Consider the following 21,424-nt stretch of genomic DNA (forward strand, 5'->3'; position numbering starts at 1 on the left):
TCCAAGATGGAATTATTAGAAATCCCCTATTATTCTGCTTCCTTTGGACAAGATCGATATTCCATTTCCAATAGAATGTCATGTCATCAGTAGCAAAAGCAAAAGAGGATTGATTGATTCATTGTCTTTCATGCCTGGGAGTTGAAGCGCTAGTTTTGTTTTCTTTCCATAACACCGACAATCAACCGTCCTTTCTCCGAAGGAGCCGATTTTTGGCTTTTCTTCCTCTTTTTAGTGCTTGCTTGGTATGAGGGAGTTGGTTAGAGTTTTTTTTTTGGAATGTCTTTTTAGAGTCTGTTGGATGGAGGTTTGAGGAGGTTAATTAAATGGAGACGAATGAAGGTGAGGTGAGATTATTAAAGTAAGCTTGCTTGTTCGAATTAAATTTATTTAGTTAATTTCTAAATCCCACCAATTTAAATCTATTTAAATTTAGAAAAAGCTCACATTTTATTGGATTTATTTCCAAACAAAGTTAGTTAAATAACTTTTATTTAATTTTTTGATTGAAGGTCGGTTAGCGAGAGAGTGCAAAAAACAGACATCCCAGCTATGCTGATACCTCTGAAAATCACAGCAAACCTGAACCAGTATTATTAAAGAAGAAAAGAAAAGTTACAAAGAATCAAATACAAAAGTTCAAAACAAAACCATGTCAAGCGAAGCGATAAGAACTACGCCCCACAAGATCATGCAAAAAAAGTCGGGCAACAAAAATCAGGAATTGAATCCCACCAATGCAAACTATCAATCATACGATCAAAATAGGCAAGAGAATCAGCAACTACATTTCCTTCACGATAAATGTGAGAAATGAAAAATTGCATGGAATCTAGTTTTGATAAACAATCAATCCAACTCTGATGAACCACCCAAGGAACAGTAGTCGACTTACTACGCAACAACAGAACAACATAAGTCGAGTCACTCTCTAACCAAAGGTGACGCTAACCTTTGTCAAAAGCCGTATGAATCGCATAAATGGCAGCCTTCAACTCAGCTAAAAAGGCAAAAGAAACGTCAAACGGGAATGCAAAAGCACCAAGGAACATACCATTTGAGGAATGGTAAATATCGCCACAACCCGCAGGACCCGGACTATCCAAAACAGAAGCATCAGTATTAACCTTAGTTCAACCGACCGGAGGACGCTGCCAAACCACATGAATAATACGAGATCCCTTAGGAAATCTTCTATCAATTTTCAATTAAATAACTTTTATTTAATTAATCTCATCTAACCTCAAAACAAGCATACCCTTAGTGTGTGATGAATTGAAATGGGGCTAAACACGATATCATAATCACAGCCTCCCGGATATAGTTATTATAGAACGCCCACATTGCTACAATTTATGATGAAAATAAATGACAATGTGGGATTCTCGGTGTGAAAGTTCCAATTAGATTCAAAACACAGTGTAGACTAAATAATAATTGGGAATTGGAAGCATTGCAAAATTTGGCTAAATATTCATTTTCAAAGAAGGAATAATAATTAAATCATTGAGGAACAACTAAATTTAACTATTATGAGATACGATACAAAATTGCCTAATGTTCGTAAGTGAGAACAATTTTATCTGTGACATCTAAAATTGTATAAATTGTAAGTTGTACCAATTCATTTATCATTAATGAAATTGTCTCTTCAAACATGAATCATATTATTCCCGGATTAAATGCATCGTTGGTTATTAAACTTATATGGTTGTCTCAAAATGGCCACTCAACCCAATTTATATCAATAAAATCACTTAACTTTGAGTTGTCTCAATTGGGTCACTTCGGCGATTTCAATGGTTAAAATGCATCATAACGGTGCCATGACTGACACGTGAGCATGAGTTAACTCAGATATCTAACCGAAACGACATGTGACAACCACATGTCGGTTATTTTTATGAATAAATAAATAAATTTTGTTTTCATAAAAATAACTGACACGTGGCTGCTGAGTGGCGCATAAATAGATTTCATGTATCGTTTTGATCAGATATCTGAGTTGACTTTTACTCATATCATTATTCTGATCCCTTTTAACTACTGGAATCGCCAAAATGACCTAATTGAGACAAAACTGAAAGTTGAGTGATTTTATTGAGACAAATTAAAATTGAGTAACCATTTGAGACAACCATATACGTGTAGTAAGCAACATCGCATTTAGCCCTATTATTCCCACTGCACATATATATCACATTATTACTTATCAATAATAGATTATATGAAAAAGAAACCATATACGTGTAGTAACCTTGCTTGCTTGAATTAAGTTTATTTAGTTAACTTTCAAATCCCACCAATTTAAATTTAGAAAAATCTCACCTTTTATTAGATTCATTTCTAAACAAAGTTAGTTAAATAACTTTTATTTAATTAACTTTCCTAATTTCAAAACAAGCAGACCCTTAGTAGACCCATGAATTGAAAAGTGGCTAAACACGATATCCTATTCACAGCCTCCCAGATATAGTTATTATAGAATGCCCACGTGTCTACAATTTATGATGAAAATGAATGACAATGTGGGATTCTCGGTGTGAAAGTCCCAATTAGATTCGAAACAAAGTGTAGACTAAAAAAATAATTGGGAATTGGAAGCATTGCGAAATTTGGCTAAATATCCAGTTTCAAAGAAGGAATAAGAATTAAATCATGGCTTAATACATCATTTGCCCTCTGAACTTATTTAAAAAGTTTGATTGGTCCCTTGAACTTTCAAAGTGTCCCGATAACTCCTTGAACTTGCATAAAATATTCAGTTAGCCCCCTGAACTTGCATAAAATGTAATCAATTGATCACTCGGTTACAAAAAAGTAAGTTAAATGTAGAAAATGCATTGCACGCGTTAAAAAAAAAAGCAAAACAATCAAAATCGGAGTATGCGGTTGTAATGTTAGAGAATACAAAGTTTATAGTTGAGCAAGTAATAACTTTATTTTTAATCTATTCTTGAATTATGTAATAACATTTTAAGATACGTGGAATACATCTTCCATATTTAACTTACTTTTTTGCAATCGAGTGATCAATTAATTACATTTTACGTAAGTTCAGGGAGCTAACTGAACACTTTATGCAAGTTCAGGGGGTTATCGAGACACTTTGAAAGTTCAGGGGCCAATCAAGCTTTTTGGACAAGTTCAGGGGACAAATGATGTATTAAGCCTTAAATCATTGAGGAACAACTAAGTTTAACTATTATGAGATAAGATACAAAATTGCTTAATGTTCGCAAGTGAGAACAATTTTATATGTGACATCTAAAATTGTATAAACTGTAAGTTGTACCAATTCATTTATCATTAATGAAATTGTCTCTTCAACCATGAATCACATCGTTGGTTATTGAACTTATATGGTTGTCTCAAAATGGACACCCAATCTAATTTGTATCAATAAAATCACTTAACTTTGAGTTTTGTTTCAATTGGATCACTTCAGCGATTTCAATGGTTAAAATGCATCATAATGATTCCATGACTGACACGTGAGCACGAGTTAACTCAGATATGTAACCGAAACGACATGTGACAACCACATGTCGGTTATTTTTATGAAAAAATAAACAAATTTTATTTTTTCATAAAAATAACCGACATGTGGCTGCCGAGTGGCGCATAAATGGATATCATGTATCGTTTTGATCAGATATCTGAGTTAACTTTTACTCATATCATTATTCTGATCACTTTTAACCACTGGAATCACCAAAATAACCTAATTGAGACAAAACTGAAAGTTGAGTGATTTTATTGAGACAAATTAAAGTTGAGTAACCATTTGAGACAACCATATACGTGTAGTAAGCAACATCGCATTTAGCCCTATTATTCTCACTGCACATATATATCACATTATTACTCATCAGTAATAGATTATATGAAAAAGAAACCATTTTGTGGTCTGCACGTGATGGATAAAAAAAATTAAAATTAAAATATTTTGTCCGGCTTCAAGATATTTCAGCTTAAAATCTGTTTTGAAATTGCAAAAAATTGTAATTTTCTTTTTAAAATCAATTGATATTTAACTAGAATATTGTTTTGAAATTAAAAAAAGTTTAATTTTCTTTTTAAAATTAATTGATATTTAACTAGAATGGATGCATTAAAAAAATGTCATTTTATTTTTAAAATTAATTGATACTCCCTCCATTCCTTTTTATAAGTCATGTTAGGTTGTTTCACACAGATTAAGAAATATAATTAATATGGTGTGAAATTAATGATTTTACATTGTTTAACTAAAAGAAATTCTCTCTCATGTCACTATTGGCGAGTAAGTATTGGAATATTAAAAAACATATGGACCAAGATAAAAAATTTAATGCTTGGACCGGAAAACTAAACTAAAGGTACTTGAAAAACTAGAAAGACTTATATTTTAGAATAAAACTCAATTGCTAGAATGACTTATAAAAAGGAATGGAGGGAGTATTTAACTAGAATAAATGAGATGTGAAACTTGCCCAACTTGGCAACATCAAGTAAGGGTTTTTATCAGGGTCATAATACAATATGACTGTTTTGTTAACGCAAAGTTCAAAGGTCAAAATGACCATTGATATAAGTAAAAATAAAGTTAGATGTAATTTACAAATTAAGTATATGAGTAAGAGTGTAATTATTAATATGTATTAAATAATATTTGAGTAATGACTTTCTTTGTTTTTTTTACGTTGTAATGGAAAAACTGGATTGCTGAAGATAAATTTTATAAACTAAAAGAAATTATACTATTTTGGAGGGGAATCTCAACAGCTCGAGTTGATTTCAACCGAGTAAGAGCCACGTTACCAACCTAAATCCTTGATTGCTAAGGTTAATTATTTAGCCATATAGCACCTTTCCAATGATTTATTCCTTGGTTGCTGATGTTAATTATTTAATTGTATGATATTTTTTCAAGGTCCAAGTCAGCAGCCTCCACACAGGACGAGCCGGAGCAATCCCTATGTTTAATTAGGAGGGAGTAGTTGTTAATTTATATGACATAAATTAGAGAGTATGTTTATCTCCAACCGATGTGAGATAATACACTATTGATTATGATAATATATTGTAATGTCGGATTTTAGCATTCATGGAGGGATAAATATAGGTTTTATTAAAGGCAGACATATTGGTGCAAATATCCAAAACAGTTCTTCTTAGGCAAGTCTAATGCTAAGTAATCAAATTAAGTAGTTCATTTTTCTAGTTATCTCGAGTTGTGAGATACTGACACTTGTTTCAAAAAATTATAGGAGCATTTGATAGACATTGCTTCCGTAGCATAGTGGTAGTGCGTTCGCTTCGTAAGCGAAAGGTCGTGAGTTCGATCCTCGCCGGGAGCTCTACATTCTAGGATTGAGCACGAAATACTATATTGGATTGAATGAATATCTCAACCAAATTCGACTAGTTCGGTCAAAAAATCCGATTTTGAATTCTTTTCAATATCTCAGAAAATAAAAGAATTGGAATAAAATTTTGACCAAATTCGACTAGTTCGCTCAAAAAAATCCGATTTTGAATTCTTTTCCTCAGATATTCATATGAATTTTCTCTACATTTTAGGATTGAGCACGAAATACTATATTGGATTGAATATCTCAAAAAATAAAAGAATTGGAATAAAATTTTGACCAAATTCGACTAGTTCGCTCAAAAAAATCCGATTTTGAATTCTTTTCCTCAGATATTCGATCTATTATAGCATATTTAAGAGTGACCTTTTCTAAAAAATATACTATTTTTTTGTGTGAGTTGGACAAAAAAATTTCAAAATATTTCACCGAATTATAAATATTAATATCTAATTTCATTATTAAATTACAAAAAAATATGATTTTTTTTAACAAACGGATATGCAATTGATGCATAATAAGGAACAAAATATATGTGTTTTACAATAATGTCTGAAATTGACCCATTTTGACGATGTTTGGGGTTAAATTGTTTTTGGCTACAAATATTAGGGTAAAATTACACCATTTTAAACGTTTGAGTTAAAATCCTTTCTAACAGTAAACGTTAGGGGTATTTTGCACCTTATCCCATATAGTTTTAAGGGTAAATAATTATAAGGTCCTTGTGTTTTTACCTAATATACTACTTAGTCCCTCTGTTTTTTAAAATAAGTATATAATCCTCCAGTTTCATGCTTGGGTCTATACTAAATAAATTTTAAAGTACCAGAATACCCTTTACTTTATGTTTTAATAATAAAACATCTATTTTTTCTATTTTCTATTTTCTATTTTTTTTCTATTTTTTTTCTATATAATCACAATCTCTCCAATATAAACTTCAATATAAAGTAATTGATTTATTAATTTTTATATAATTATAGAACTTTAATTTAATAACGTAAAATTTATTGACTAAAAAATAAATGAAAAATATTTTAAAAATTATTAAAATAGGAGTAAGACTATAATTATAAAATGTTTTTAGAACTAATAAATTTTATGAATAAAAAAAATATATGATTTTTAAAAATTATAAAAAATTTATAATAATATTTAGTATTAGTTTAAAGATATTATATTAAAAAATAAAGAAAAAAATAATTACAACTTAAGAAAATTAATAATACATTTTTTCAAATATATTAATTTCAGTGTATAAAAACTTCATTAAAACTAATTAGATTACATTTGAAACTAAGAGATAAATATTTTTATGTGTATAACTAGGGCAATTTTGAACTTTTATTTATAAAAACAAATGGAAAGACTAAAGAATTGATTAAGATAAAACTTAAGGATCTTATAATAATATGATGGATTTACTAGTGTGTTAAGTAAAAACATAAGGACCGTATAATTATTTATCCTAGTTTTAATCAATAAAAATCTAACAACATTGAAGCCAAACATTCTAACAGTCATTCTGTTAGTGGTAAAGAATCACAATTTTGTTGTTTTTTTGAAAGTACAAATTGCTGTTTTGTTTAAATTGGACTTAGTAAAAACAACAAAATTCGCCATTCATCTTCTTATTCATCTTCATCTTCTATAGCAGCTCTAGCCACTATAGACCTGCAAACATTCTTCAGGTAGTCTACAAATCTATAAAGGTTTAGCTGTTGGGACAAAAATCGAAGGGATCTATATGTTGGTCCCGTGTAACGTAGTAGGATTAGTTCCAAGGGGGGAGGTTAAGAACTAATGTAACTTTTTCACTTTATAATGTTGACTTAATTAAATGTTTGACGATTTAACTCAGCTTTAGGTCAGCAAGGCTGAGTGAGGTGTGAGACAGCTTTAATCAGATACTGACTAGGGCTGTTTCAATTGTGAGTTGGGAAGTAACACTTTAAGTCAGCTTCCAACTCAGCACTCTGATTACTCAGCGTCGGCTTATACAAATTATTTACTGAGCAATTTAAGCAAGCAACACATACATATACATATATATCAAGAGAAAGGGTTAGAGAATACTCAGCAGACTTATCCTGGTTCGGCCTCACCGCCTACGTCCAGTCCCCAGAATCCCTCCGGGCTTTTTCAATCCACTACTGAGCTCTTTAAAGGTAGAGCACAAACCGTTTACAATAGCAACTGAGTATGCAAGAGTATCATCCTCTATTCGTCTACTCAATCCTATCTACCACTGAACACTATAACCGAATATTCAGATTTTCTCTACCACTGAGTACTATAACCAAGTACTCAGCTTCACTCTTCTAACCTTTACAATTGATACAAGATTGTTCTCACAAAATGAAGAACACTTTAGATGAATAAAATTCACTCTAGACTTTTACACAATGATTGGAATTTGGTGTAAGAACTTGCTTTTTCTATTCAGACAGCTTCTCTTTTGGATTTTTGACTTAGTGAAGATTTTGCTTGTCTGTATCTCTCTTGTATTTTTTCGGCAATGATCCAAGTGATAATCTTGTCCATTTATAGTGAATTCTGAAGCTTCAATGATTTGAATTCAGACATATCCGTTGAGAGTAAACGGTCTTCTTTTGTCATTGATTGGTCAGCTTCCAGAATTGCAGGCCAATCCTGTCGTCTGTTTTTAGCAGGAGCCAGGTTTGCCAGGTTCGTCTTCTAGCGCCAGGTTTGTCTTCTTGCCAAACGTCAGATGGTCCATGCGTCTCGAAAAGGTCCTTGAAACGGATTTCCGAGGCTTCTGAAATGTGTCAGACCTTGTCTCACAAGTTGATGGATAATTGGACACTGACTTGATTATCACTTAGCTTGACTTAGCGGCAACTTGAATATTGCTCAGCTTGACTCCGCAGCTTCGCCTTCAAGCTTTCCTGAAGAAGACATTTCTTTCGTAACGCTGAGTTGCATTCTACTCAGCTCTGTTGTGTGACTTGCTCATGTTGACTTTGCTCTGTCTTTCTTTTATAGACTTTAAGTTCCTGTTCTAGTTAGTTAACTTACTCAATATTGAACAAACACATTAGTAAAATTAAATCAAAGCACTTAAATTTAATTGTTTTAATCATGGGATTAACTTAAATAATTTTGTCAAATCAAAATCATGTGGAAAGGTGTTTCAACAAACTCCCCCATTTTGATGTTGGCAAAAGTATTTAATCAAGGAACTCAGTGTTGAGCATCCCTCATGATTTTTGACCTTTTTATTCTTCTGAAATTACTCCCCCGTAAGGGTTGCATTTGTTGACTTAGTTCAACTCTAGACCTTCTAAGATCCAATTGAGTGAATCTAAGATATGAGTCACTGACTTAGTTCAATTCTAAACTTTCTAAGATTTAATCGAAAAGAGCCTAAGGTCAGCTTCCGAAGAAGGTCAATACTTGGAACATTTAGACATTTACTCAGTTTTGATACTCAATTTAATTCAGGTATTAGAGTTGGGGTATATTGAGTGTATTTTACTTGATAAATTTTTATGTTCACAAGTTTTAAGTTGTTGTTCAGTGAGTTTGTATGAGACAGATCAGCATATAAACACAGCAAGTAAGCATCGCATATATAAAGACAGTTTGGATAAAAGATGCTTATATGTAGAAATACTCAGCTCAACAAGAACATGCCATAAAAACATAAGTTACAAGCTAAGACTATAGACTATTGCTAGTTCTATTTCTTGATATTGGCTTGAACTTGATTTGACTTGGGTTTGGTTTGGCTCGGCTTGGCTGTTCGTTGTTGCTGAGTATGGGTGCTCGGGACAACAGAAGTTGAGCCAGGAGGCTTGTGCTGAGTTCCGGCAGCTGGCTGTTTAGCTTTATCTTTCTCCCCCGGCTTCTGCTGAGTTCCAGCAGCTTGCTTAGCTTGATCTTTCTCCCCCGTTTTGCCAGCATCATTAGATTAAAGGGGAGGAGCATAGAACTGCCCTTGTTGAACAGCACGAGTCAGTATGGAAGAATAGTGTTGCATGTGACCCGTACTTTCTCTAAGACCCTTAAAGACCTGCACGCCATCGGCCATACTTGAAGCGGGAATTTTAATATTAGCGCTGAGCATGCTGAGTAGGTACTCAAGTGACTTCCCAATCCAAGTAATGGAGTCTGTCATTCGTGCATAGGATTGATAATACATCCTGAGCAATGCAGAATCATACGAATGACGCTGAGTATTAATGTGCCGTACATGCGCAAGTGTTGACCTGGTGCAGTGCAAAATGTCATTGGTCTTGACCTGGTCAGTGTCCATTTCTTCTTTGTTCAAGTTGAGTAGGCGTATAGCCTCACCGATTTATTCTATAGAGCATTGAGAAGAGGAGGAGATAAGTTCATGAGCCCCAGTTAGCTCGGCGGACAGCTGGGAGAAATGCTGAGTGACCTCAGCAGAAGTGGCGGATGATGAGTTCGCAGCAGTTAGGGCATTGATTTTCCCTTCGATTGAGTTCATATGATTAACCATCATCAGCTGAAGTTCGGCCAGCTTGACCATGAATTATTGCTTGGGCTGCTGAGAGACTAGAGAAGTCATAACACTCATCAGCTCCTTGAGACCTTTGAGTTCGGTCAAAAGTTGCGTGACGGAGGAAAATTGAGTTGGCTCAGCAGGAATGGACCCAGCAACATCGGCTTAAGATTGATGAATCTCTTGAAGTAGAGTATGAGCAGAGTGGATGATTCTTCTTCCTAACTCAGAAGCATCCATATAAGTATAAGGATCATCAGTGTTGTGCTCAGTGGCCGTTTTCTGGTTAGCGGCAGCAGGTGGAGAATTTTGGTGCTACCCAGAAGTAGAAGTGCCAGCCTGGTCAGCAGTTGTACTTTTATTGGTAAGGTCAGCATCAGAAGCTGACTGGTTGATGAACTGCTCAGTGGAGGATGGAAGTATTGGCTCAGCAGTATTATTAACCTGCTCAGGGCCAGTCTGAAGTTGAGTTGGAATTTGAGGTTGAGGCAACTCAGAGCTGTCTTTAGCAGGTGGATTTTCCTTGGCTAACTCATGATGTTGAGCAGCTGGAACATCGAGCACTTGCTTAGTGGAAGGTTGAGCAGAGGTGTCGGCAGAAGTTGGACCCTTAGTGGTTTGTTCCTCAGCTTGAGAAACAGAGACTTGTTTTTCCTTTACTTGGTCCGGAGTGGGCTCAGTGATGGTGGTGAAGAATTGGAACTGGAGCCCGGTCAAGTCTGTGATTGGGTCCCTTAGCGGTGATTCATCCAGTAGATCTATAACACTAGGCTTTTAAGCTTTGCGTTTGAAACGCTTATCCGCACTGCCCTTTGGAGTTTTGGTTGGAGGAGAAGGGTCAGCGGCAGGAGAGCCAGGTGACTCAGAAGAGAAATTGAGTCCTAGGTCAGCGTAGAGGTTCTCTCAACCTTGTCCTTTACTGGAGACTTAACTCCTTGCTCATCAGTCTGCCCAGCAGCAACTGTTTTACTTGGCTCAGCAGAACCCGCCTTATCAGCTTGAGCCAGTTCCTTAGTACACCCTTGGTCTTCCTCCTGATCACAAGGTGTCTTTTCCAAGTCAAGTTCTTGACTTCGTACAAAATATGAGTCCACTGAAATCACAAAGTCAAGTGGGTTAGCGTCTAACGGCTTCAATCCAGAGGTTTTCTTCCTCTTAAGCGGCTGTTCAAGTGTCTCCTCACTTTCCTCAGGGTCAGCTCTCTTCTGTTTCTTCTCAGCTGACTCTGGATTTTCTTGCGCTGGCTCAGTAGGAGCAACTTTCTTTCCACCAACTACCACCCTGACTTTCTTGGCAGTCTTATTAATATCCCGGGCTAGTGGGGTTGAAGATTGGTCAGCTTTTCTCTTTCTTTCTTGCTTAGTGCGCTCACCAGGTGCTGCTTCAACCACAACTTTCTTTCCTTTCTTTGACAACTCAATAGTTGTCTCTTCAACTACATCATCCTTGCAGGAGCTTCTTCAACCACAGCCCCTTTTCCTTTCTTAGGTTTGATAGGCTGACTGTGAGCCAAGCCGAGTAGGATTCCCGTAGTGATTTCAGTCCCTATCATATTGATTTCCCCCTTTAAGCTGATTTCATGATCCTCTAGAATTTTGGTGATCAGAGAACCCATCTTAAGGATCCCAGTGCTGCGTTGGAAGGCCCCAATGAGAAATACAGGCATGTTGAGCGGTTTGTAGTTCAACATGTGCCAGATGAAGCACTGTTTGAAGTTTGAGCCTGAGGAGGAGGCATTGACCTTAGGAAATAGATAGTTGGTCAGGATGTAGTGTGCTTGTCTCTGAGGCTGACCCATGTTGGTACTGTAGATTTCATCGATGTGGTTTTTAGGTTTACAGAACTCAACTACGTACTCAACCCGCTTATAGTCGTTTGTGCACCGGAGTTCTGCTCCTTCTTCTTTCAGATCAAGCAGTATGGCGAGATAGGAAGGGGTGATGGTAACTTCCTTGTTCTTGACCTTAGTAACCATATGGTCGTCATTATTGTCGACTACTCTCAGATTCGCGTAGAATTCCTTTACCAATTGTGGGTAGGTAGTTCCAGGAAGAGAGAAAAGTGTAGTCCAACCATTCTTTGAGATCCAGTCGCAGAACGGTTTCTCAGCTTCGATGAAACTCTTAGAGAACCATCGGGAGTGGTAGACTTTTAGGTTTTTAATGCTGGTGAAAACTGGGAAGAATTGTCTTTCCTTCGGTTTCTTGTTCTTTTTCTCCTTCTTTTTCTTTGAAGGAGTTGTTTGGTCAGTGTTAGGGTTTTCGCCGAGGATGCTGACCTCAGGCATGGCTTGGTCATTCTGACCATGAATTTGTCCTTGAGACTCTGAGGAAGTCTCCTGATATTCCTGCTCAGCAGGAGAGGCAGGATTGATGTCTGAGCGGTTATCGTCGTAGTTCTCGCCGGAGTTATTCTGGGAATCACTCGACATGGTGTTCTTGAGAGTTTTTGAGAGAGTTAGAAGATTAGGGAATTCAGAGAGAGAGATCGAGTGCGATATGTTTCAAGCGTAAAGAGAAGTTAGTGGGAAATCATCCACTATTTATAGCCGGTGCGTGTTGATCTGATAGGTCGGAATGGCGGTTCATTCTCGAATAGATCAACGACAGTTATCTCTGGTATTAATGACACATTCGGCACATGGTTTTCTAATCATTACGCTTACGTCATCCTAGGTGGCTACTTAAATACGCGTGCAAGCATTAAATTTCGCAAGTTGTCTTACTCAGCATCTAGGATCCTAAACGTTTGATGTTCTGAGTGCTCAGTTTAGTGTAGAAGGGATTCATTGCATGTGGAGTAACTCAGCATTTACCAATCACTCAATAGCAATTCAGCAAGTAGTGATTTTATAGCATTCATATCTTATGATAGTTACTCAGCATATTATAATTACTCGGTATGATATAATCACTCAACATACTCAGAATTTTATTGAAGAGGATTAGACATACCGATAGCTTCCCTTAGTATACTGAACTGCTCACGAGCCAACAGCTTCATAAAGATATCTGCAACCTGTTCATCTGTTGGAACATAGGTCAGCTTGATCTCACCGTTGAGTACATGATCTCTGATGAAGTGATGCCTTATGCTGACATGCTTCATCCTGCTGTGTTGGATTGGATTTTTAGATAAGTCAATGGCACTTTTGTTGTCACATTTGACTTCAATTGTTTTGGTTTGGACTCCATAATCATCCAGCTGTTGCTTGATCCACAGGACTTGTGCAACACAGCTTCCAGCAGCAATGTACTCAGCTTCAGTTGTTGACAGGGCAACTGACGACTGCTTCTTACTAAACCAAGACACCAGACAGCTTCCAAGGAAATGACACCCCCCTAAAGTGCTTTTCCGCTAAAGCTTGTCTCGTCCATAGTCATCGTTAGTGTATCCAACGAGTGTGAAATCGTTCGTGTTGGGATACCATAAACCTGCATTCACTGAGCTTTGTAAATATCTAAGGATTCTTTTTACAGCTATGTAATGAGATTCCTTAGGGTCAGCTTGATATCTTGCGCAGTAACATACTGAGTACTGTATATCTGGCCTACTTGCCATTAGATAGAGTAGAGAGCCTATCATACCTCGATATAATTTGATGTCTACTGATTTACCTTTTTCATCAACACAAAGCACAGTGTCAGTACCCATTGGGGTAGATATTGGCTTACAACTTTCCATATCGAATTTCTTCAATATCTCCTTATCATACTTAGTCTGACTAATGAAGATGCCATTCTTGCTTTGTTTGATTTGAAGTCCAAGGAAGAAGTTGAGTTCTCCCATCATTGACATCTCAAACTCAGTATGCATCTGTTTGCTAAATTCCTTGCACATAGATTCATTAGTAGCACTAAAAATGATATCATCTACATATATTTGTGCCAATAGGGTATCTTTACCCTTTTTCTTAATGAATAAGGTTGTATCAGCTTTTCCCCTGACATAGTTCCTGGTTAGCAGGAAACTGGTCAGCCTTTCGTACTAAGCACGTGGTGTTTGCTTCAGGCCGTACAAAGCCTTTTTGAGTTTATAAACATGGTTTGGGAATTTTGAATCCTCAAACCCTGGAGGCTGACTAACATAAACCTCTTCATTTATAACTCCGTTAAGAAATGCACTCTTAACATCCATTTGAAACAATTTAAAGTTCATAAAGCTAGCATATGCACACAATATTCTTATTGCCTCTAATCTTGCTATAGGTGCAAAGGTCTCACCATAGTCAATACCTTCCTACTAACTGTAACCTTGAGCTACAAGTCTGGCTTTGTTCCTGACTATGTTTCCCTGTTCATCTAGCTTATTGCGAAATACCCATTTTGTTCCTATGGTCTTTTGATTCTTCGGTTTAGGCACTAAATCCCATACTTCATTTCTCTTGAATTGATCAAGCTCTTCTTGCATCTCATTGATCCAGAATTCATTGTGCTCAGCTTCTGAAAAGTTTTTCGGTTCAAGAACTGAGACGAACGCAACATTACTGAGATATCTCCTGAGTTGATTTCTGGTCATCAGGGTGTTCTTAGCAGCATCAAGAATGGACTTCTCTGAGTGTCCTCTTGGAACCTTGATCTCTTTTGGTAGTGTGGAGTTTTCAGGAGTAGGTGTTTCAACAATCTCTGCAGGATTATATTGGTCAGCAAAGATAATTTCAGGTTCGTTCTTACCTTTGGTCAGCTCTTGAAGTTGTGACTCAGTGGCTCTATTTTGGTCAGCGGAAGCTGAGCATGTGTCATCTTCGGTAGGCTGACTTATCTTTCCTGCAGGGTCAGTTTCATCGAACTCAATATGTACAGACTCTTCTATGACCTGAGTTCGTTTATTAAACACCCTATATGCTTTACTGTTTGTTGAGTACCCTAAGAAGATAGCTTCATCAGCTTTTGAATCAAACTTAGCAAGGTTGTCTTTAGTATTTAAGATAAAGCATTTGCAACCAAAGGCACGAAAATATCCAATATTGGGTTTTTGTCCTTTCTAAAGTTCATAGGGGGTTTTCTTAAGTATAGGTCTGACTAAAGTCCTATTGAGTATATAGCACGCTGTGTTGACAGCTTCACCCCAGAAATATTTTGGAAGCCTATTCTCACTCAGCATTGTCCTAGCTATTTCAACTAAGGTTCTGTTCTTCCTTTCAACTACCCCATTTTGTTGAGGCGTTCTAAGAGCAGAAAAATTATGATCAATGCCGCTGACTTCACAGAATTCATCAAACTGTTGATTTTTTTAATTCTCCGCCATTATCACTTCGAATGTGAGCTAACTTTAGGTCTTTGTCATTTTCAAGTTTTCTAATTAGTGTTGAGAACATCTCAAAAGCTTCATCCTTGCTACTCAGCAGGATAACCCAAGTATACCGAGAAAAGTCATCTACAATGACCAAGGAAAATCTCTTACCACCCAAGCTCAGCGGCTGGGTTGGTCCGAAAAGATCCAAGTGTAGTAACTCTAATGGGCGCTTGGTTGAGACTACATTTTTACTTTGAAAAGACTTTTTAGTTTGTTTACCTTGCTGACAAGCATTACACAATTGATACTTCTCAAACCTGAGTTTGGGTAATCCCTCAACTAATTGCTTTCTTGCTAGTTTGGCTAGGAGGTCCATGCTTACATGACCAAGTCTCCTATGCCATAGCCAGAAATTATCTTCCTTTGACACTAAGCATATATTTTTTGAAAACTTCTTTTCTAAGTTTAGCATAAAAACATTTTCAACACGAGGGGCAGTTAAAATCAATTCATTTGTTTTTTCCCTCGAGTATCCTACACTCAGTGGCATCAAATACAACCTTTCTACCACTGTCACACAGCTGAGCTATGCTCAATAGGTTATATTTAAGACCCCTAACTAGGGAGACTGACTCAATAGTAGGATTACCACCAACGGTACCTGACCCTACTATCTTACCCTTTTTGTTGTCTCCAAAACTTACATTTCCTCCTCGTTTATGCACAAGTGTGATGAACTGAGTTTCATCACCAGTCATATGCCTCGAGCATGCGCTGTCAATATACCATAGCTTTGACTTCTCCGCGCACCTCAGGCTCACCTGCAATGTAACTAGTTATCTTTAGGTACCCAATTCTTTTTGGGTCCTCGTTTGTTAGAGTCAGCAGGTGATGCATCATATTTGATTTTGTGACGGCATATATTTATGGTGTGGCCAGCTTTCCCAAAAAAGTCACAATAAACTACCCTTTGAGGGTATTTCCATTTTTGGTCAGCACGATTGTGCTGAGCATGCCAACATACCTTTGTGGTATGTCCTTTCTTTTCGCAGAAGTCACATTGGACATTCTGCTGAGTATTCCACCTTCACTGACCAGTACTTGAGTACTCAGCTTTTGGATGGAACCTCTTCTTAGCCGATGTATTCAGCTGATTCTGTATTGATGTGATGTCCTTCCTCAGTTTCTTGGAATCTGATTGGACTTGAGGGACAAACCTATGCATGATTTTTAGATTCTCATCTTGCCTAGTGTTGTCCTGAAGGAGATGTCGAAGGTCACTGAGTTTAACCTCCTCAATATCATCACATCGCCTGCTGAGTGCTCTTATTTTCTTATTACACTTTTTGATCAGTGTATAGAGATCACTCAGGGCATTAATCATTTCATTTCTGAGCAAGGGTAGAGATGTTACCTCATTAGAGTGTTCCTCATGGTTAGACCCATCGGAGAGGTCAGCTTGCTCAGATCGGCAGTTGTTAGCAGATTCGTCAGCCATAAAACAGATGTTTGCTGACTCGGTGGCATCAGCTTCTGACGAGGTTGACTCATCACTATCACTCCATGTGGCCACCATTGCTTTTCTGCTTCCTTTCTTATCCCTCTTTAAGGTAGGACAGAATGATTTGATGTGCCCGGCTTGATGGCATTCAAAGCAAGTAACAGGCTTTGAGCTGTCCTTCTTATGTCTGCTCTCACTAGACTCAGCTTTGTATTTATCACTTCTTTTGAATGGCCTTTTGCTGTTCTTGTCATTTTTCCTGAACAGCTTCTTCATCTTTCTTGTAAACATGGCCATCTCCTCATCATCTGATGAGTCAACTTCTGTTGAGTCAGCTTTCCTGACAAGAGATTTTTGCTTCTTGTCCTCAGTCTTTTCTTTGGCCTCAAAATTTTTCATGGATATCTCATGGGTCAGCAGAGATCCAATGAGCTCATCGTACTTGTATGTGGTCAGGTCATGAGCTTCTTCTGCGGCAGTCTTCTTTGCTTGCCAGCTTTTGGGAAGACTTCTTAGAATCTTCTTCACTTGTTCTTCTTCAGTGAAGTTCTTGCCGAGTCTTTTAATCTCATTTATGATGTTGGTTAATCTTGAGTTCATCTCGGAGATGTCTTCATTTTCGTTCATCTCAAATAGCTCGTATAGTCTCATTTGTTGATTCACCTTGGACTTTTTGACCTTGATGGTTCCTTCATAGGTCACTTCCAGCTTCTTCCAAATTTCTTGTGCTGACTCACAACCTAAAATTTTGTTGTACTCTGCAGCATCTAACGCACAGTGAAGCATATTGATAGCCGAAATATTATTTTGTAATTTTTTAAGGTCATCATCTGACCACTTATCCTCACTTTTGACGGACTTTACACCATCAATAGTTTCATAGGGAACAAATGGGCCTTGGACTATAGCTAGCCATGCACTCATGTTTGTTGCCTGAATAAAGTTTTTCATCCTGTTCTTCCAGAATGTATAATTTGACCCGAAGAACAGTGGAGGCCGACTAATAGATAATCCCTCGGGGAGTATCTGTGTTGTTTGATTTCCTGGAAGGAAACGAGTGCTGTTCTCAGCCATTACAGGGATCAGCTCAAGATAGTTTTATCTTGATTAATGAGCTACTGAGCTCTGATACCACTTGTGGGTCCCGTGTAACGTAGTAGGATTAGTTCCAAGGGGGGGTTAGGAACTAATGTAACTTTTTCACTTTATAATGCTGACTTAATTAAATGTTTGACGATTTAACTCAGCTTTAGGTCAGCAAGGCTGAGTGAGGTGTGAGACAGCTTTAATCAGATACTGACTAGGGCTGTTTCAATTGTGAGTTGGGAAGTAACACTTTAAGTCAACTTCCAACTCAGCACTCTGATTACTCAGCGTCGGCTTATACAAATTATTTACTGAGCAATTTAAGCAAGCAACACATACATATCAATATATATCAAGAGAAAGGGTTAGAGATTACTCAACAGACTTATCCTGGTTCGGCCTCACCGCCTACGTCCAGTCCCCAGAATCCCTCCGGGCTTTTTCAATCCACTACTGAGCTCTTTAAAGGTAGAGCACAAACCGTTTACAATAGCAACTGAGTATGCAAGAGTACCGTCCTCTATTCGTCTACTCAATCCTATCTACCACTGAACACTATAACCGAGTATTCAGATTTTCTCTACCACTGAGTACTATAACCTTTAAAATTGATACAAGATTGTTCTCACAAAATGAAGAAAACTTTAGATGAATAAAATTCACTCTAGACTTTTACACAATGATTGGAATTTGGTGTAAGAACTTGCTTTTTCTATTCAGACAGCTTCTCTTTTGGATTTTTGACTTAGTGAAGATTTTGCTTGTCTGTATCTCTCTTGTATTTTTTCGGCAATGATTCAAGTGATGATCTTGTCCATTTATAGTGAATTCTGAAGCTTCAATGATTTGAATTCAGACATATCCGTTGAGAGTAAATAGTCTTCTTTCGTCATTGATTGGTCAGCTTCCAGAATTGCAGGCCAATCCTGTCGTTTGTTTTTAGCAGGAATCAGGTTTGCCAGTTTCATCTTCTTGCGCCAGGTTCGTCTTCTAGCGCCAGGTTTGTCTTCTTGCCAAACGTCAGATGGTCCATGCGTCTCGAAAAGGTCATTGAAACGGATTTCTGAGGCTTCTGAAATGTGTCAGACCTTATCTCACAAGTTGACGGATAATTGGACACTGACTTGATTATCACTCAGCTTGACTTAGCGGTAACTTGAATATTGCTCAGCTTGACTCCGCAGCTTCGCCTTAAAGCTTTCCTGAAGAAGACATTTCTTTCGTAACGCTGAGTTGCATTCTACTCAGCTCTGCTGTGTGACTTGCTCATGCTGACTTTGCTCTGTCTTTCTTTTATAGACTTTAAGTTCCTGTTCTAGTTAGTTAACTTACTCAACATTGAACAAACACATTAGTACAATTAAATCAAAGCACTCAAATTTAATTGTTTTAATCATGGGATTAACTTAAATAATTTTGTCAAATCAAAATCATGTGGAAAGGTGTTTCAACACTATAGTCCCCGTATTGACAGAGTACTACAACGTCATAGGAGGTCAAATGAGTTTGATAGCCACAAAACAATGACATCATCTCTCTCCTATAATCTACTTTACCCGGAAAGTATGCACATGTGCCGCCAGGGGATGCACCATTGACAATAGTACTGATATTGGTATTAGACGTCCTGTTGGAGGTTAGCTTAACTCTTTAGGTCTCTAGTTGAGCTCTATATCGTTGTTTAAGGGTAATCCTCCTATAAAAATTTTAGGAATGGACATGGATCCTATAAATACTATATTGGATTGAATATCTTAGAAAAAAAGAATTGGAATAAAATTTTGACTAATTTTGACCAAATTCGACTAGTTCGGTCAAAAAAAGTAAACGGTTTGATCCGATTTTGAATTCTTTTCCTCAGATATTTGATCTATTATAGCATATTTAAGATCTACACCCAGTCCTACAAATCATAAATATATGATTAGACGTGATCTTTTATAAAAAATATAAAAATATATACTATTTTTTTTATATTAGTTGTACAAAAAAATTCAAAAAATTTCACCGAATTATAAATATTAATATCCTATTGCATTATTAAATTACAAAAAATAAGATTTTTTTTAGCAAACTGATATGCAATTGGTGCATAATAAAAAAACAAAATATATGTATTTTATAATAATGTCTGAAATTGACTCATTTTGACAATGTTAGGTTTAAAATTGCTTTTGGCTGCCAACATTAGAGTAAAATTGCACCATTTTAAACGTTTGAGTTAAAATTCTTTATAACAGTAAACGTTAGATGCATTTTTGCACCTTATCTAATACAGTTTTAATCAATAAAAGTCTAACAGCATTAAAGCCAAGCATTCTAACAGTCATTCTGTCAGTGGTAATGAATGGCGATTTTTGTTGTTTTTTTAAAGTACAAATTGCTGTTTTGTTTAAAATTGTACTTAGTCAAAACAACAAAAATTATCATTCATCTTCTTATTCATCTTCATCTTCTCTAGCAGTACAAAAATCAAAGGGAGTTGTAGTCTCCGTATTGAAGAATGAAAATTATTATTGTTTTCTCATTTTTGAAGAAAATTATTATTTTTAAATAAAATAAAATAATATTATTCTATTTATCAAATATTTACTATATGATTAATTGGAAGCCTCACTCTAATGTCCTACAAGCTGCTGAGGGCTTCAGAAAGAATGTTCTAGGGTGGAATAAAAACGTCTTTGGTCATATTATTAGGAGAAAGAATAAATTATTGAGTAGAATTGAGGGCATTCATCGTAGTTTGGAGGTTAGTTTCGATCACAGTTTGGATGGTCTCCTCAGATCCCTTCAGAAGGAGTTGGAAGATGTGCTTAGACAGGAAGAGCTTCTTTAGTTTCAGAAATCTAGGAAAGCCTGGATCAAAGATGGGGATCGGAATACCAGGTATTTTCATCTCTCTATTGTTATTAGAAGACAGAACAATAGGATTGATGCTATTAAAGACTCTAATGGAGATTGGGTCTATGAGGATGAAGATATTCGTCACTTGGCCCTTAACTTCTATATAGACCTTTTTAAAGAGGACCATGTTGATCTGGATAAGGCTCAGACTGTTGCTACCTTTCCCATGGTGGGAGAGGATAGAATTCTGGAAGCCTTCCACCCTATTTCCCAGAAAGAAATTGATCAAGCCATTTTTAGTATTGGGGCTACTAAAGCTCATGGGGTTGATGGTCTGCCTGCTGGTTTTTATCATAAACATTGGGAGGTTGTGAAGGAAGGCATTTACAGCTTTATTAAAGGTGTTTTTAATGGCTCTCAGGATATTGGGCTTGTGAACAGAACTCTTCTAGTTCTGATTCCTAAAGTTGAGAAGCCTTCTTCTTTCTTACAAATGAGGCCTATTAGTCTTTGTAATGTTCTCTATAAAGCTATTACTAAAATTGTGGCCAATAGACTCCGTTGTATTCTTCCTGATATCATTAGCCAGAATCAGGGAAGCTTTGTTCCTGGTAGACAAATGATGGATAATGTGGTCATTGCCCAAGAGATGGTCCACTCTATGAGAACCAAAAAGGGGAAGAGAGGTATTATGGCCCTTAAGTTGGATCTAGAGAAAGCCTATGATCACATAAACTGGAGTTTCCTTCTTAAGAGTCTGGAGAGAGCAAGGATCCCGGACAATTGGAGGAGTTTAATTAAGGTTTGTATCTCTTCTCCTGTTTTTCAAGTTTTGATCAATGGGGATATGTCGGAGGAATTTTCTCCTTACCGGGGTATCCGTCAAGGGGACCCAATGAGCCCTTTCTT

The 21,424-nt window shown here is 36.7% G+C and overlaps 1 non-coding gene across 1 annotated transcript; it reads left to right on the plus strand.

Annotated features, from left to right (window-relative positions):
• Nucleotides 1-5,270: 5,270 nt before the first annotated feature.
• On the plus strand, nucleotides 5,271-5,342 carry TRNAT-CGU (transfer RNA threonine (anticodon CGU)). Its single transcript has one exon. It is a non-coding gene; the product is annotated as a tRNA-Thr (tRNA).
• The last annotated feature ends 16,082 nt before the right edge of the window (nucleotides 5,343-21,424 follow it).

The sequence above is a fragment of the Euphorbia lathyris genome, chromosome 5 (genome assembly GCF_963576675.1).
Source record: "Euphorbia lathyris chromosome 5, ddEupLath1.1, whole genome shotgun sequence".
In the NCBI taxonomy this organism is placed as follows: Eukaryota; Viridiplantae; Streptophyta; class Magnoliopsida; order Malpighiales; family Euphorbiaceae; genus Euphorbia; species Euphorbia lathyris.